A 19048-nucleotide genomic window follows, 5' to 3' on the forward strand; every position below is an offset into this window, starting at 1 on the left:
ATGAAGGGGATGAATATTATCGTCGTGTCATCGGATTGCGAAATCTCGTAGATTCAAAAGGAGAGAGAGGAAAAGGATTTTATTATTCCATGGATAGGGCGAGTCCTTCTCTGACATGGATTACTGTTAACGCGAACCGATATTGCACACACATGTCGGTTTAAGGATCCGTTATCGTGCGCGGACGTAAGCCGCATTTACGTTGCCGCATCGGGCTTAACGTATAGCCGGACGTTAGGTGCCCGAACGCATTAGTATCCAGGCAACGTGTCCGACAAAAACAATGCCCCTGTTACCACGAGCCGGCCGAGGCCGAGGCCGGCTAGCCAGTACCGTTCGCAAACTCACGAATTGTGAGGATACACGCTTGTTCTCTCGTGTATGGTACACGAGACACGATGTGGCTGTTTCTGATAACACACTCATAACATTATAGAATAGATGGGTGGTTATAAGCCGCCCATTCTGAATGCAAAGCGTGAAAATGAGAGGGAAAATACGATATAATACGATTCAACGAGAAAGTTATTTAATTAACTATTGGATTATTTATTCGAAGCTTCCATTTTTAATTTTTTTCTTATACAAATTTAACTTTAAATTTCTCCTCACATCGCATGAAAAAGTATACATATTTTTGAAGTAAAGACAATATTGAACATTGAAAGGTGCAAAAAAACGATAATTTTTTTCATCGAATGTTTTTTGCATTATATTAATATAATCATAATTTTCTAGATTATTCAATTTTTCTTTTTTTTTTTTTCGTCGGTACTCCAAGTATGTTACTAAAAAATATAATCGTTAGCATGTATGCGAGATAAGATTACTAATTAATACATTTTCATGATAATGCACGAGGAAAACTATTATGCTATTACAGCCATAGCGGGCATCGCTTAATACGAGTGTTTTATTCCCATGCCAGGTGAACCATATCGAATTTTATGCTATTTTATTATGGTGGAACAGCTTATTACGTTGAAGTTTGTTCATTCCACCAACGTATTATACATATATACAATCCGTTTGTATGTATTTTGAAATTGTAAATGAGCGATTGTAAAAATTCATACGAGAATGCTATTCGAGATAATATCGTGTCGGCCATACCGTAACTGTATATATATATATATATACATACACACGTGTACATTTGCATTTTCTTTGCACAATATGGGCGAGCGCAGAGATGACGCATGAGCGAGACGTTTACAAAAAGAATGGCATTTAGTTAACGTACTACGTTATATGACGTCAGATGCAGACGCTGAATTATATTCGGCTTGATGGATTGATTAGTGCGACTCGGTATTCATTGCTTTAGTAGTCAGCTCCAAAGCCGACCCATAAATCAGAAAGCATCGATACGATGTAAAACGTCGTTTTTCCATTTGAAATTTAGTGTCATAATCGTGTATCGTCAGTGTTTATCCTTTAATAAAATAATATATCTCAAAACTTACAAAAGACGAAACGGCGCGATTAGAGTACGAAAGTACTTACTCTCTCTCTCATCGTAAATTTGGAATTGATAAAATATATATATTTATCACAAATTTTGAATTTATAAAAAAAAAGCTTGAAGCGGAATTATTCTACAAGGTAAAAAGAGGAGGGTGAATTATTGATAAACATAAAAATCTGGACAACAAAGATCTGGAGCGAAAAATTAAGTGTGGTAACGCAATTTATCGTAATTACTGTACGGAGATGAGAAGAGCCATTAGAATGCGTTCGCGCCGCAATTTTTCCGATGAAAGAAGAATAATGAAGCGACCTGGTAATATGCCGGTCGACGGCGTATAACTGACCAACGTTACGCGGCGCGCACGAGTGTATGACATTTAATTTGGTCCAGCCGTGAGGGACGCACGCGGAGGATATTCATCGCTTCGGTCGCGCGGCGTCATCGAGAGAGCCAGAGTTACAGTTTACAGTAGAGACGCGCGCGCATCGCACATGCGGTTAACAGCGCGGAACAAACGATTCCCCCTCGCTTTCTCGCTCCACTATCTGTCTCTGTCTCTCTTTCTCTCTTCTCGTTTTCGCGCGTGCGGAAATATTTCGATGGTTTTAGCCTGTCAACGCGCAACGTTCGGGTTCATCAAGTGGAATTAGCGAAAATTCCAACGTTAGCCGGAACACGATACGTTAATTTCTCACTATTCCTCTCTCACTCTCTCTCTCTCTCTCTCTCTCTCTCACACACTCTCGTTTGTTACCTCGTAACGTCGTCACGTCCGAGTGCTACTGGATATCACGTTTGCAGAAGCAAGTTTAGATCTAATCAATTCGGCCGCGTCACGCGCTGGCGAATAATTTTGCTCAGTTTGCCGCTGGCGAACCGGCTGAGAAATCTCGTCGGTGGTTGCGTCGGGGGCAAAAGTTCGCTATTACGATCTTAGACCGAAGCGAGTCCGGAATATGCTCGCTTTCGGCTTACCGGAAGTTTAATAATACCGCCTCGTGGAAAGCGGCAAAACTTGGGGACCCCCGGTCTATATCTCGTCGGATTTGGCCGCGTACTCATGTTACACGAGCCAGATACACCGATCCAAGAGTAATATTAATTAAAGGCCGCGCGAGAAGGAGAGAGGGTACTTGTAAATTCTCTGGCCGCGCTAAAGCGCATATTTAAGTTGTAATCGTCGTGCAATTACAAACTTTTCCGAGTTTATCTTTCCGAGTTCTCCGAGACGGGCGAGGGGGCGTGGGTGCAAGTTAAATTTTCTAGCCCGCTCGACGCTAAAAACTACGAAAAACTCTCTACACAGTTCGGGAATTAAGTCGAAGAGTGTTTCTCTCGCGACTCAGCGGATACGTATAAGAAATAAAAATAATTAATGGGCGTCTCTGGAATTTTCGCTCTTCTGTATACAATCGGCATTTTCTCTTGAAATTTTGATATCTTTTACAAACGCTACGAGCAAAATAAGAATAATAAACACGAGTTTCCTATTACGCAATTACAAATTTCCGCCGACGCGATTAATTCACGTTTAACTGCATTTAGGTTGAACCAGCGTAAAAGAGACTTGCATTTCGCGAATTTGAATAATCGTAAATATTTCGATATAGCCTCGCTGAGAATTCTGTGCGACACGCGGTTAATATGTGGGCAACACACGAGAGTATACTTTTAACTACCTTTCTCGCACCGCAAGCGCCACCGCCGTAACTCAATCGTATGTAAATTACCGAGGGTGTAATCTCGTAAAGCGGCTTAACGTTACGACGAAAGTTTCCTACAACATGCCGGGGAGGGATGGACGATGGAGGGCGTCCAAAATTCGCGTGATATAAATTGACGTAATTCTTTATCCGAGGGTAACATCTGGAAAGCGCGGAGATCGATACCTTTCGATTGATCTCGGGCTATACTTCTTAGCTCCTTATCGTGGACGACGGCCCTCGCAAACCGCCTCTATCGATCCTATCTCGAGTAGAAACTATCCTGTAGACTCGAAAATCAGAACCGATTCGATCAATTGGCAATAGCGCGGTTTCATTGCGGGTTACTATCCCGATTGTTTGATGACCCCATGCTGTTACCTAAGTTGCGGCAAACTTTATCCGACTTTCGAGTAATTTCGGTGCCAGTTCAAAGTTTATCCTTTGTGTCTGCCATGTTGAAAGAGATCGCGCGAAAACGGCATTGCGCAAGCCTTTGTATTCCTATTAAAGTATAATAATTTCGTTTATGCACTCTGTTTGTGTAGAATGAGTTAAAAAGAAAAATTTAATTTGGTTTATTTATTTTTTCCTCGTTAATTTCTCGCTCCTTTCTCATGCGCTTTTATACTTGAAGAGAAAAATTCTGCCAGAGTTTTACGACTTCTTTATTTAAAAAACAACGATAAGTCTTATTATGATTATCGTCATAATAAAAAAGACGCGCCGCGTGTAACGGGGATCTGAAGAAACGGGGATTGCAAGGTCCGATGAAATATACCAGCTGACTCCGGCTCGCTACCCGGGGTAAAAGCGCAAAGTAATAACGCGCGAGATTCGGGCATGCCAGATTTATCGCGGCAACACACACCACTGACGTGACGGGAACGGTAACGAGGCTCGGTAACGACAGCTGGTGTGCACACGGCCCACTTCTCGCGCAGGCGAGAATACATGTACTATACACGTATCCCCCTTGGTTGCGTACACATACATACGCGACAAATAGGCGATAATCTGATCGCGCGATCTTTCATCAAGGAGGGCTGTCATCTTTGCGATTTCTCGAACGAGCGGTTATTCGTCGCAATCGCACGAGGCAGGCTCGAGAAAGACGATCATTTTTATTATTTCTCTTACGTGCACAATTAAAGGACACAGGAATTGAATCGAAGGGAATATTCTGAAAGTCATACTCTCGTCGCGCAATTGTGTTGCGAGCACGCTTTCCCGCTATCGATGAGCGAAACGTCAAAGAGACATTCGATGAAACGGTCGGTCCGTGCGACGAATGGATCCGCACATTCGCAAATAAAATTCTGTATACTAAAAAAAATAAAAAAAAACGGGAGAAAAGAATATGGACGTTTCGAGGACGTCGCGGATTCTATGAACTGTTCTATATAAAATCATCTCGCACAGTTTATTTAACGAATATCTGTCACTGCGGAAATTCAATTTCAGGGATCACCGCAATGACAAGATTAATAGTCGACCGTTTCGCAACTAAGTCGGGAAAAAATGAATTATTAACGAAAAACCGGATCACCGATACCGCCAAGTAACGGCGATAGAAAGTCGATACTTCGTATGAGTTGGCCTCCCTCCTCTCCTACCTCGCCCCCTTCACGATATAATTCTATCATCGTTATGTGTGAGTCACATAGTGTTATAATTGTTTTTCTCGTTAATTCGATATGCACGGAAAGATATAATTGCATCGTGCAATAGTTACAATTTATATCTTTCTATAAGAAACATATTAAATCGAATCATTCTAACGGACGCTTTTACGAACAATCTCAGAGAAAAAAATGTCAAAACCGATATCCAAATCTTTTAACCCAATATATCTCTATTTCATAGAAATTAAATGCATTTTATCCGAGTTAATGAATTGAGTTCATTTATTTGTCAAATGGTCATAGTTCGTGCAATCGTTTCTTTTTCTTAAATTTTAGTTTGTACTGAGTCCTTAAATCTAAAAGCATTTTTTCTGACTTTTTGTAAATTACATAAAATTTAATTTGCGTGGTAAATAGTAATAATATTTTTTTTTTATAATCATAATTATTCTACATATTTGCAGATTTTTAAATTATTTTTAAATTTATTTTATATTCTTGCTTTCATCTTTATTATTTTTTCCGCAATGTGTAGTTAAGAAAATTAAATTAAAACTTTTTGTGTAAATTGTGATTTGTACATCGATCTAAGCTAACATTTTGTTTTAAAATCTTAATTTAAAAAACATGAGTGTAAATATTGATTAATTCGATCTGTATTTATCTTTCATAGACATTTAACATATACAAAAGTTTTTTATATTAAAAATTTCAAGATTAAAAATTTTTTTTGAATGTTCTTAAAAATGTTTATTTTTTTAGAAATAGATATAAGACGAAATATATAATATTTTTCATTTTACGTTTAATAAATTTGTAAAATTTTATAATTTATTGCAGCATTTTACCTCCCACTTTGTATACGTTTTTATAGTTTTTTCAGCGAGAATATCTCAGTTTTGAATGATGATTTCACGGACTTTAATTTTCCTTTATTTTACAAAAGGCTATTTTATTGAAAGTTTGAAGTAATATTTTCAAAACTGTAATACAATCTGATAGAAGAAATAATCTATAATTTTTGTATATTTTTGTAAATATTTGTGTTTAAATGTTTATTTTAAGTTTTTAGCTCAAGGCTATTTCATAAAGAAAATGTCGAGTTGAATATCGGTTTTGGTTCTCTTTTTCGCAAATAAATTCTTTTCGCGAGAAAAAAAAATCTCATGTGTGTTTAGTTACATAAGTTACAATATCCGGGTGACATAAAAATACGTTACAATGGCAAAGAATAACGTGGATGTGTCCCATCTCTCGCTAAACGAGAGTATCGGGAATTAGTTTTCACGCCCTTTCACAAGGACAGTTTCATTCTTCAAGAACCCGTGCAATCTTCTGTATGACTGAAAAAGATGAACCAAGTGTTGGCACGCGGCAGTGAAATTCTCCCCGTGAAAATTACAGAGCTTTCTTCAAACTTTCTCGCAGTCAACATATTTAAAAAAAACATTAGTGACGTGAAATATGTGTGACATAAAACGATTGTTGATGACTGTTATTTTATGAATATATTCGAGGTATTCCATTTTAATTTTTCTTCTATTGTAAACTTTATTGCGTACAGAAGCGCGCGTTGATGCCGCGACAAATAAAGGCGGTTCAGATTAAGTGACATTTCACTTGATTGGACAGATAAAAGGAGGTTCTTCTTCGCTTTTCTAAAATCGCGTGACGATTCTCGCGGTCGAAATCGTGGTTTCTTATAGCAAAAATCAAAAATTAAGCGGCACCAAAAGCTCGATACGATACGATACAAAGTCTAAGGGAAAAATCGAGCGAACTTGACGATGAACTTTCTCAAGCGTCTTGCTCGCTGCGTCTATTACTGTAAAACAAGAAACTCCGCTTATATCATCAAACGTGACATTTTTACAAACTCGCAAGTTTTACCGTTTCTTTGAGCAACACTTTTTGGTACGTGTATAGTTATATATCCCAAAACGAAATATCATTCGAGATTCCGTTCGCCCGAGTAAGCAAAGGGATCTCGCTCGGTCGGCATCGCGGCTCTTAAGTCTCTCTCCGGTACTCGGGATTACGCCGTCGAGGTTCCCCGGTATGACGTATAATACCGGAGAGATTGGAAAGAACTTACGGTAAGCCGAGAAATAAATACAGCGGTTCCTCTACCTCACATTCCTGTGCCGCGCATTTTAACAAGAAAACGAACATATAATACATATCTTTGCCGCGTTTTCGAGATTTCCGTGCGGAGAATTAAACATATTTCTCTTAGGTTAAAGGAATGGAAAAATCTTCGGTATATAAAGAACAGTTTACGCAAAAGAGAGATATTTCTTGTTAGCTGAGCTTGGCTAAAATATGATTGATTCGCATTTCGTTGTTTTGAAAATCATCAGCGGGCGATATAAGAAAACGCATTCTTCATGATCCATGGCAATTGTTCTTGATGAAGGATATAAAACATTTTTTATTTGCCATGATGTAATTAAAATCCGTACTAAAGATATTTGATTTCGATTATCGCGATTAAATGGTCGTTGCATTAATAAACGAGGTGTCACTCTTAGCCTGGATTCGGACGGAATTTGACCGAATATTACAGCTTTTGGAGATTATCGATGTGGAGAAACCTGTCACTAGCGCAAACTATCATTAGCGGAGGAGATCGGGGGTGGGTCATGGATATGATATTGTAACTAGTTTAGATGAGAGCGTTTCCGCGCTCTCGATGATCATCCAGCTGATCGAAAGAAGCTAATAGAAAGAACGAGATGTTGCAAACCGACTCAGACATATCTCCATATTCGATATCTCAAAAAATTGCAATCAATGCAACTGTATAAGATCTTTCAATTTGCAAATAGATACAAAAAATAATATCCATATACATATATAGTATATGGATATTAAATTTGCTGATTGAAATTAATTGAGTTTTGGTTGTGTATCCTCTCTCCTCTTCAATTCCCCAAAATAAAACGATAACGAGACAGCAAATGCGAAGCGGAATTATTATATTTTTCGCTTGCCTCCCTTTTCCGCTTTCCTCCGTAGTATTTTATACGTACATCTCTGCATTTCCATGTAATGTATCAATACTATTAACGTCATTATTATTATCATTAATGGTATCATGATCATTATGCTATCGTGAATATGAAGCATATGGTTATAAATTTGTGAAACAATGACAGAGAAATGCAGTAGAGGTGATAATGTACGAACCATTAACCGTGACGATTTTGCTTACCGCGAACATCAACAAAACAAAGACGTGAACAATCAAACGAAAATAACAACGTGATATCTCGTTCCAAGAGAAGCGACTGGAGAGATAGACATGGCGAAACGCGTCGCGTTCGTTACGTGCATATCTGTAATTCTTTTCTAAATGTCTTCACATTTTGCGGTAATGCGAAAAAAAATAAAAACACATTCTCGTGCAGTGTGCCCTCCTCGTACCTCTTTTTTTTCCAGCGGGTGTTATCCCCGTCTGTTATCAGATAGAAAGCTTCTAGCGAAAACCGTATCCCCTTATGAGCGTGTCCTGCTCTTTCGCGGGGTTTGTACGCGACTGTAAGATATAATTTTCTCGTTAGAGAAAATGGCGTTTTCGCATACAATCTTCTGACGAATTTCTCGCGTCGTGAGATAAAAAATGCAGTTAAACGAAATAATTTTATTTCTCATTCAGAAATGTGGAATTGAGATAACTCTCCTACAAAGAGATTATAATGCGATATAATTGAATTTTCTGTTACAAGCGTTAAATGTATATCAAAATATGTATCGACATATATATATACAAAATAAATACGCAAATATATACAAAATAAATATTTGAAATTGCTTTGTGTCAGGTTAAAATCTTTTGTCGGATCACATAACTGCTCTTCCGAAAGCATAGAAGATAGTACAATAGAAGACACAATATCACCGAAGAATGTGTGAATAGAATCCACATACAAATAATATCCAAAGGATATCGGAAATATTAGTTTTCAATATTGTACACAATACAAGGAATTTCTTCAAGTTTATACGCGTCAATAAATAAAATATTCTTTTTCAGTTCCCTGCAGACTAAATTATTGTTTAATGCAAATGCTGCAGGATATCTAAAAGTGCGTTTAGCGTAGTGTCAGCATAAGCTTCGTACGCTGTAACATAAAAGTTGTATAGCCTTTTCCTGCATTATGCAGTTGAATCTGGTTATACAAGCAGCTCGTTCACCGTCGTTCCGAGCAACGAGCAGCCAGTCAGGAATCTTCTCTCTAGCTAGGATATCAGTCCCCCGAGAATTTCTTACTTTCCAATTTTTAATATATATTTTTTTTTTCTAAATTTTAATTTCAAATATTAGATATACGTTTCTTTTCATCGCTCATACCTAAAAATTGGGCCACCGATACAAATAGAAAGGTGGAAATACGAACGCTCCGGATGCACGTGGTTCACGTTCAAATATCGGATTCATATACAGACCGAACCGGGTGTATTATCTAGGTATTACAAGTTGCGCAGCTGATATCGACGCGATTCACTTTACGCGGTTGCGTTACAGTCACGTATCGCCTACATACCATACACTAAGATTACTAAGGCTAGAATTTTGTATGTGGAATGCCTGGCGGTATGCGCGGCGTACAAATTATCCCCTTTATTTTTAAACAAAGAGACGCGGTTGCATTGAGAACATTTGTTTCATTACGCATAAGGGTAGGTGGTCCCTCGACTATTATACGTACGTCTATAATTTGCCCTTTACATCGGAAGAACTGCAAATGAAAGTTCCACAAGTGTTCGCGTAGTCTGTCGTTTGCAGTTTGTAGTATAAGCTAAAGTTTTGTCTTACTCCGGGATAATTGCTAATATACTCTGCGCTAGCAGCAGGAATTGTGTCCAACTGTGATGGGACGACGCTCGTCGCGCGATTAACTTTAATAGTACTAATTAGCTGTATTTATATAGTGAGAAAATGCATCGTGTATTTATTTCACACGTTCCTCTTTCACATTAATTTATCGAAGAATTAGAAATTAATCGTCATATATTTCTGGCATTATTTACTATTTTTTATACTTTGTTTCTTTATCCCATTAGAAATTAAGAGGAAAAGAAACATTTACACTTGATAACAGCTATAAAAATGTCAGTTAATGTTGTCTGATAATGAACTAATAAATTTATAATGTTTCTCGGGGCGATATTATATTTAGGCAATAATTGTATTCGCTTGTTTTTCCTTCCCTTTTTCCTTCCCTTTTCATATATTTTTCCATTAATAGTTAATATTATCTCGTTTACCGAACGCCTATTATAATGCGTATGATTTAATTCGCAACTTTCAAGCGTCAACATTCTCTCGTATATTTTCTCGATATAATGGTTACCAAAATGGGAAAACGAAAGCCGCCGATCCATCATAATTCTCGATCTATCCCGGAATAATTTCAGCGTACGCGTTCCTCCTGTATTCAATGCAGCGAATATCTCCATTAAAAGGGAGCATCGATTCCAGCTGATAACCGACACGCGGGGCAACGGAAGTCACGTTTGTTCTCTCCGAATGTATTGTATAACCGCTAACAGTCTATTTATTCGTACGATGCGGCTTCCCTACGTAATTGATACGCGGCTCCCGAGCTGATCGTCATGTTGCTGCGTCTCTCGATTTGATGTGCAAAAGGAGAGAGAAAAAAAAAACATTGTTGTAAACGGCCGATGATACTGCGGTACATCATGTCCATGACGTAATGCGCGATTTATAACGACGGCTACGTCTACGGCATTTTTCTCAATATCTTCAGCGAGCATGTGCAGAATTTTTCACATTTTTCAGGCTCGCAAAAGAGTAAGTGACCGGGTATATATAATCACATTCTATTCGTTTACATTATGTTTAAAACCGTTTAAAGCATAAATCATACCTTTGGAGATATCTCACACACAACGAAATTTTATTGCGTACGTTTAGTTAACTCTTTCTATAATTAATTTCGCGAGAAATTCAATCGAGACCATTATTTGGAATTGTTTTCGTGAAATTTAATTCGAGATATCGATATATACGCAATCATCGTTAATAGATCGGTTCAAATAATCGAATTAAAGAAATTCGAGAATCGTGATAATAAACAAACATATTTTTGTTTATATTGTTACGTAACAATTTAACGCGGATACGGATGTGCGCACCGACACTTTTCACAACCCCTACAGCCTCCTCCCTCCACTCGCGGACACACATACACATTCACGGATTTTCACTGTAAGCTGTTTCAACGGGGATATAATGGCAGAATTGTATACTTCGCCCATTATGATCTGGCCGGGGCCAGACTAAAGCCGGGTATTTATGTAATGCGGCCGTGTCGCGCCGTAATGCATGCATTGCGCATCCGTTGACACGGGGTTACAGAGCGTGTTAATTACTAGGCGGCCGTTATGCGTCATAAATTAATATTTCAATTACGATTTCACTAATGCCGTGTGTATACCGTCTCTCGGTATATGATTCATACGTATTCCGACAGTATACGAGTTTCAACCGGCCGGCGTATAGAGACGGATACGCGTGCACGTGTATGAAAATTGAATATAAATTATTGTCGATATCGCGGAGAATAGAAAACTTTGTTAATTTCCGAGCGACTATTTCGATAATTCATATGCCTAGACATTTAAAAATTATCGAACGGGAATTATTGATCTTCGAAATTACAAAAAAGATCTACCGAAAACGCGATGAGATTAGTATCCGCTCTTGAGACTGAAATATTTTATTCCTTTTGAAATTTTATGTCTTGTATTATTTTTAACGGTGGGTTTTATGAAAATTCTCTCATATAAATTTGCAAATTAATCCAAATGTAAAAACGCAATGGCGATCCGCACAGGCGTTTCTCTCACAAAAGTACATCAAAAATATTAAGATTAATGTTTAAACACCTGTTTGCGTAGCGCGACGGTCTGCAATTCAAATGCGCTTAACATTTGCATTAGTAAAATAAAAAAAAAACGAATGTATACATATACGTTTATACATATATGTGTATATATAACCTTCGGTTCGCGTAACGGGGGACTCGATCGCACGGGACGAGAAAGCGTGTGGTTACATTGTCATTCCGGATTCATGAATAAATACCTGCTCGCCCTAAAAAAAAAAAAAAAAAAAAAATTCGATTCACGAGAGAGAGCACCGCGAAAAAATTTCCCGTGCCAATAGTAGACGACGAAATAAAACGTATGTGCTGGGGCACCCCCACGGCTGTATATAAATTCTTGCTAGCTTGTTTGCGAATATTTCGGCCACCTGCTCCTAGATTGATATCCGCTCCCTTGCACATCGCAGGACCCATCAAATCGGTGTTGTGCGTCAAGCGATCCATAAAGAAGTGCCGATAGTCCGCAGATTGCGCGATATTTTTCCTCGTATCGATCGTGAGCAACGACGCGTGCTACGACGTATTGTGATTAAAGGCACCACCGTTGACGAAATTAACTCAATTATTCCAATCTTTTGTCTTTTCATCGATGTCGATTGACGGATGGAAAACACATTTATTATTAATATTGTGAAAGGATATATATTATACATATATATATAGCTTATGTCTATAAATATTTGAAAAATGTGTGCGGATAAAATTTTTGGCGTACTTTATTGTAATTCATATTTTATATGTACTATCAATATTTATCCCACATAAATCTTAATGTTAGTGGAAAATGGACACAAAAAAGTTTAATTTGCGCGAAAAATTGTTTATTTTTACATTTCTCTCTCCCTCGTATAGATGTACAAAATAGAAATATCTGTGGAAGGCTTTTTCCAATAAATTGTACATTGAGTGTGAAGAATAATTGAAATATAAAAAAGCGGCTATTAAAATTTATTCCGACGCGATTGAGAGGATTGCGGACACGCATCCAAGCGTGTGATGCATGATTGTTGTTGACATTACGTAGAGGCGCTGTTATGTCATATACGTCAAAAATCGTTTAGCAAAACACGAAGCGCGTGTATATATATAGTCGAATAAAAAAAGGATTCGCGCAGTTACTAACTGATCTCTGGTTCAGTGAATTATCCGTTCAGCATAGGTAGATACATTTATGCGCGTACATGGCAGAATAAACGGTAGCAATTTTATAATACATCCGTAAAAAGTAGAAATAACACGGACAAATAGAATCTCATTTTATTGATAAACTCTTCAATATCTAATGCGATACCTCTCTCGATCAGAGCCGAGAGATCTGATTTATTTCGATGTATACAAAGTGTACTTTCGCTATTTTATCCTATTCACTTTGTAACATTTATTTTCTCGATTTTTTTTTTTTAAACGGATTATAAGAAAGAATGGCTTGATGGATGATGTTTGCGATTTTATCAAAAGTTGTTAAGGATCATAAGAGAGGAAATATCGAATTAAGAAGCGCGCGCGATGTAGTTCCTGAATATTCATATTCTTTCCTGTCTGACAATGGCGAAATACCCGAGGATGATCTTTACAGGCACATTCTATTATCGCAAACTACTTGAAACATAAAACGATCTCATAAAATGATATCTTATGACTACGAAGGGAAAAGTATTAACAGTTTATATCTTGTACCTTCTTAACTTTGTCTCTGCGACATCGGCTCTCAAAGAAGAATAATATAGCAGCAGTTTTTTCAAAATCGACACTCTCTACGCATCTTATCTAACGTATCTTCCGGTTCATTGCCATTTACGGTTCGTAACATTATGTAATTTTGCTCGAAGAAAGGAGGCTTATAAGCGAGGAGCCGTTTTAATAAAAAATAAAATATTTTTTTATTCTCTTTTATATACTGATTCAAAATTATCATTATTAATAATTTTTTTATTTTGCTCTATCTATAATTACGTTACTCACTGCAGCCTAACAAAATTCTGATTACAAGTTAAGATGTTATTTATTTATTTGTTTACTTATTTATATCTGGAAATTTTGTTTTTAAATGACAATCAGATCAATATTAAAGACAATGCGATCGATTTTATTTTAAAGGGCGAATTTTTCTGGACACAAACTCAAAATCCAATCTTTCTTATTTACAAGTCTCGAGAAAATTAGATTTTACGATAACTTACATCTAACCGCCATGGGGAAGGGAAAGTTGTTAATATAGAGATTGGTTCTTGAGAAACGTGTAGCGTTAGATAGGATCGTACGTAGCGTAAGAAGAGTCGAGAAATTTAGCGGAACAGTAATTTGCACAAACGAACGATGCGTCGAAAGAAGAGTCAAAGAGCGATTTCTGCTGTACTTTCCGAAAGTGCATCTCTGGGGTAATTGAGTATGGAGCCATTGTGCTTTGAGAAACGATATTTCTAACCGGAGATAGTCAGGAGATACACCAAAGTCCCGCGGGAAATACTGCTCCTTAACGCGCGGTGCGCTTTTTCCCTTCCTATCCATCCTCTCTCTCTCTCTCTCTCTCTCTTTCCCCGTCTCCACCTTCTCGTTTCTTCAGCTTTTTTTCCCTTCCTTTTTTCACTTGCCTCTTTATCTGGCTGCTTTTAGCAGAAGCCTTTCTGTGTCCACCAAGTAATCACGTGATCTAAGTGTGGTGGTAGCCGTGCTTTCAACAGATATCTGGCTGCATCGTGTAGTCTGCTGCATTGCGAAGGATCTCGAACCGTCTGAGATAAATAAAGCATTCTATATATATATATATATATATATATATATATATATATATATAAAATTTTTTTATATATATTTTCTTTTAGTTTCTCTCTTTGCATGTAAATATGTTACAGCATTAAACAATTAATATTTTAGAATATATTTTATAATTTATTTTGATATGCGATACATAACATATATAATATCTCACGAAATATATTTGCTTCTTAATGACATTATCTTAATATTGGTATAAAATAATGATTGTTTGAGATATAAAAAACATAATTGTATTAAGAACTAAAACTGCTGTACTTGTATAATGTTGGAAGGAGAGGTCATTAATTGATTCTATTTATTATTCCGTGAAACAGTTAATGAATATTTTAATAGAGTAAAAAGTTTAGTACTTTACACACACACACACGCACACGCACACACAAGATATTTCATATTTTATGTTATGCAACATGTCAAAATAAATTATTTTGTAAATAATTGAATTCTTATAATTCTATTTTAATAACGTAAAAATTATAGATTTTTTAAAGTAATGAAGATGATCTTTATATTTTCTAAGCAGTTTCAAACAAAAATCTTATCATTATTATAGGTCTTTTTATGCAATGTGTGGGTTTCGTTAATTAAATTTTTCTCTAACTGCTACAGTGCCTGAATTTATTATGGTAATAATATTATATGTAATAAATATACAATATATCTACATGTATAGACAATAATTTTGGAAATTGCGTGTACAAAGTGTCTCATATTCACCGAAGTTATATTTAAAATATAGATTCTTTGATTATTTTGAAGTAGAACATTCCGCAAAGAAAATAGTTTCTCGCAACTTTCAAGATATATATTTTTGTAGCTAAACTTTTTAAATTAATTCCTGTTAAAGTTTCAAGTCTGCTTCAATATATCAATCAATTTTTAATTGTCTGTTAATATCGGTTTCTCACACAACATTAAAAAAAAAAGACTGTCTTCTCAAGTTCGGTTTGTATCTATAATAATATTCATAGTCGATAGCGCAGAGATTGCGTGCGCAATGCTTATGGGATTACCCTATGTATATCACGGGATATATATATATATATATATACATATATATATATATATATATATACATATATATATATATATATATATATATACAAAGGAAGAGGCGCGGGACCAGAGTTTCTCTCGCTTTTGCGGAAACTTCCAAGTTCCGATCTCAGCAGCTTGTGGCACATCGGCCCGAATTCAGAAAAGTCAACTTGCGGCTAGAATTGAGTGCTAAGTGATTTCCGCTGTTTCCGGGGCGGCAATAATATCGTTGCCGTTTCTTAATGTGCTCTTCTGATCTTATATCTTTGTCTGTGTGTTACACTGTCTCTCGTACAACAGTGTACAGGCGGCCGAAGAGTCGTGGGAAGAAACGTCCCTTTGCACTTCTCCGTGTCACACGGATCACCTGTCAGAATTCTCACAGTGTATAGCCATAATGCTTGAGGGAATGTGCAACGGTTTCGTCTCGCAAGAAAAAGATCGTATTATATTTCGATAAATAACGGCAATCCAAAAGTGGCTTAATACATCTGGTGTATATGTAAGTTCGATTTTTTGACTTAAATGAGTATGATTTATGACTTCCGTCTATTTTTATTTTAAAAAAATAATAAGAGCATTGTGCGGAGGATGACGAAAAAGATTGCAATTATATGTATTAATCGTCGGCATTATATTTAGCGTTAGACAGAAGCGATAGTCTTTACTGTTGGACAAAATCTCCTCCGCTATTCTCTTTTCGCAATTTCATCCTTGTGTATAAATAAGCTTTCTTAATATTCGAGGACGATCTATTTTGTAGACCCTATTATAATCTCGCGATCGATTTTGCCGTAAGTTGCGCATGTTCCACGTGCGAACAATCGCCACGTGCTGATTATACGCCGTGACGTCGACGTGGAACACTTCGGGCCACTCGCGTTGTTAATCGTATGCGCGTTTTTCCACGTTCACGGAAAAGCACCTATCGTCCCTTCCTTCGAGAACTATCGTGGAATTCGCTAGCTTCAGTTATAAATAGAGGACAGCTTGAGAACGCTCGAGTCAGAGCTGGTGAACGTGACTGAACAATGATGTCTCCGAGTGTTTTAAAGCGGCCTAGCGTCCCACTTTAACAACCAAGAGGCCGTGGTCGCTTATAACATTGTACATATGTATGTATGTACATATGTGACCCCGTGCGAGAGGAGAATTAATTCTACCGACACTTAAAATATTTGCCAGGTCCTTCAGACTTGGAGAGTTCTGTCTCTTACGAATTCGTTGCACCAGCATTTTTGCGGACAGCATTCGCCATCGATTATTTCGATGACTTAGGCTTTTCTGATGACCCCTTCGCGCTCCGATTCTCTTTTGTAGCATAATTAATCGCTACTACATTATTACTGTATAATTAATAATTTAGTATAGTTTTTTTTTCTTTCTGATGAAATTATAATTATTTCAAACAGCGTGTGCCAACAATTGAAAATAGAGATCGAATTTATTTTTTATCATAGATTGAAGAATTTGTGGACGATCGGACACAAGAGAGTGAGATGAACAATGCCGGTCGTAGATGTTGGAAAATTGCAAATGTCACAGCGTGTCTTATGCAACAAATAAGTTCAAGTATCACTGTTACGTTTCACGCGATAGGTCGCTGGGGTGTTTTCCCAATTGTAGAAAATTTTATACAACGATGCGGAGAGTTGAAAACGGTTGGACGAGAAATGCGTGGCGAGAGGAGAACAACAGGACAAGGAGAGAAAAATCGGACGGTCAAAGAGAAAAAGTAAAAACGAAAGAAAGCGCTTTACCACGGTTAAATAGAGAAAGAACGGCTAAAGAAGGGGGACGAGGGGAGGGAGGGATAAAAAGAACACGGTCGGTTTTTGCTAATTTACTAAAGATCCTTCCGACTTGTGGCTCGCGAGGCTATTAATTCGCTGCGCGCGAAACGCGATATGTCCTTTCCGTTGGTGCGCGACTTCCTCCTCCTCCTCCTCCTCCTCCTCGTGTCTCGCTTTTTCGAAAGGCTGATTAATTGCGTCACGATCCTTATAAATTGCTTTGTTTGCATTAGTTCTGCCGTGCCGAACGAATGCTCCGCGCTAATGGATCGCTTCAGCCGGAATAATCATTGCAAAGCACTTACGCGCCGACAGAGACAGATCGCGATGGTAGCGCACGGATGGTGATATCATCTTGAATAAATGATTGTATTCGCATTAATCGGTCACTATAATGATTCACATTTTTCCTGCCAATTGAAACTTGTGGCGTCTAGATATTATGCGTTCGTATAAAAGATACAAAAAAAAAAATTCTTGCTCACGAATTTCAAATATAACTGAATGCAAAGATCACGTCTTCTGTTATAACAAGAAACACATGACTCCGTCTCTCCTACATGATTTAAAATTTTTATAATGTCAAAGTACGCAATTTTCGAAAGACCTTTGCGTTATTCTCTCATTGAAGAGAGACGAAATGTCACGTTTTACGAGAGCTTCGTAGCATTTCGCGGTCGAATTTCAACTTCTTGCCCGTGCATTCAGTTGCTCTATACATCGAATCACTTTATTTTCTACAACAATAGCCGCACAATAAACCGGTATATTACGTATCCTGGTACATGTACCTCTGCGGATAAAGAAAAAAAAGAGAAAAAAAACAGAGAAAGAGGGAGAGAGAGAAACATTCCCCCTCTCCCGCATTACATCGAGTTACGGGATACAATGGGGTCCCCAAAGCATAAAACTGGTCGCGAATGTTCGGGCGCTCTTTTGTACCGGCGGTATAACTCAAGTGTCATGCCGTTATTTAACCATAGATACGACAGGTCTTTGCATTCTCCCCCGCGTGTCCGCCCGCCCGAGAGGAGAAATCCCGCTGCCCCGACTAACGTAAAAGTTAATTGAAAAACAGGAAATTAAATTTTCGCTATTCCCAGTCGTGCAAGCCGGTCGGAAGCTTCTCGGATAATAGGGGCCACGTAAACCGTCCTTTGACCGATGACTTTACTATAAATTATTGCATTGCTTAATCATTCGCAGTCTGATCCACCGAATACGGGAGAAGAGGAAGAAGCAAATTGCATCATTTTTGTATCGCGTGCTGGATACAAGTGAATCGAAAAGAATCTTGTAACGAAAATCTATCCTGCGATATCTCCGCTGACGATTATTAACCGTATATTTTTGACCATCCGCCGGTTCAATTATTATATATCTCTGCGCGCGGAATTTTTTAGCCCAAAAATGTCAAAGTTTAATTTAATTCCTCGAGTTTGGCATTCCAGTAGCGCGAAAACTAGATCGATACGCAGACCGACGGCTTCATTTTGGAAATAAGAAAACTTTTCTCTCGCCCCCGGGAACTAGTGTCAGATGGTGAATTTCATTATCGACAAGGCGCGATATCTCTATATTAAAATCGTTTCAGCGCGAGACACATCGATGTCCGGGAAAGCTCGCAGCGTCGATTAGATACGACTTGTCGGACACACTATCACTAAAACTTTGCGTTATTTCGTTCCTCCGCGTGTTCGCGCGCGTTACGTTATTTCTTCTAACT

General features: G+C 37.6%; 2 protein-coding genes across 3 annotated transcripts in view; one reads left to right on the plus strand and one right to left on the minus strand.

Annotated features, from left to right (window-relative positions):
• Positions 1-19048, minus strand: part of M (miniature) — a 148829-nt gene that overhangs the window by 72283 nt on the left and 57498 nt on the right. The gene's annotated exons all lie outside the window — the stretch shown is intronic.
• Sol1 overlaps positions 1-19048 on the plus strand; it is a 279883-nt gene that overhangs the window by 39717 nt on the left and 221118 nt on the right. The window lies entirely within an intron of this gene.

This window comes from Polyergus mexicanus, unplaced genomic scaffold (genome assembly GCF_030449975.1).
Source record: "Polyergus mexicanus isolate NDT 795.1 unplaced genomic scaffold, iyPolMexi1.0 SCAF_23, whole genome shotgun sequence".
NCBI lineage: Eukaryota > Metazoa > Arthropoda > Insecta > Hymenoptera > Formicidae > Polyergus > Polyergus mexicanus.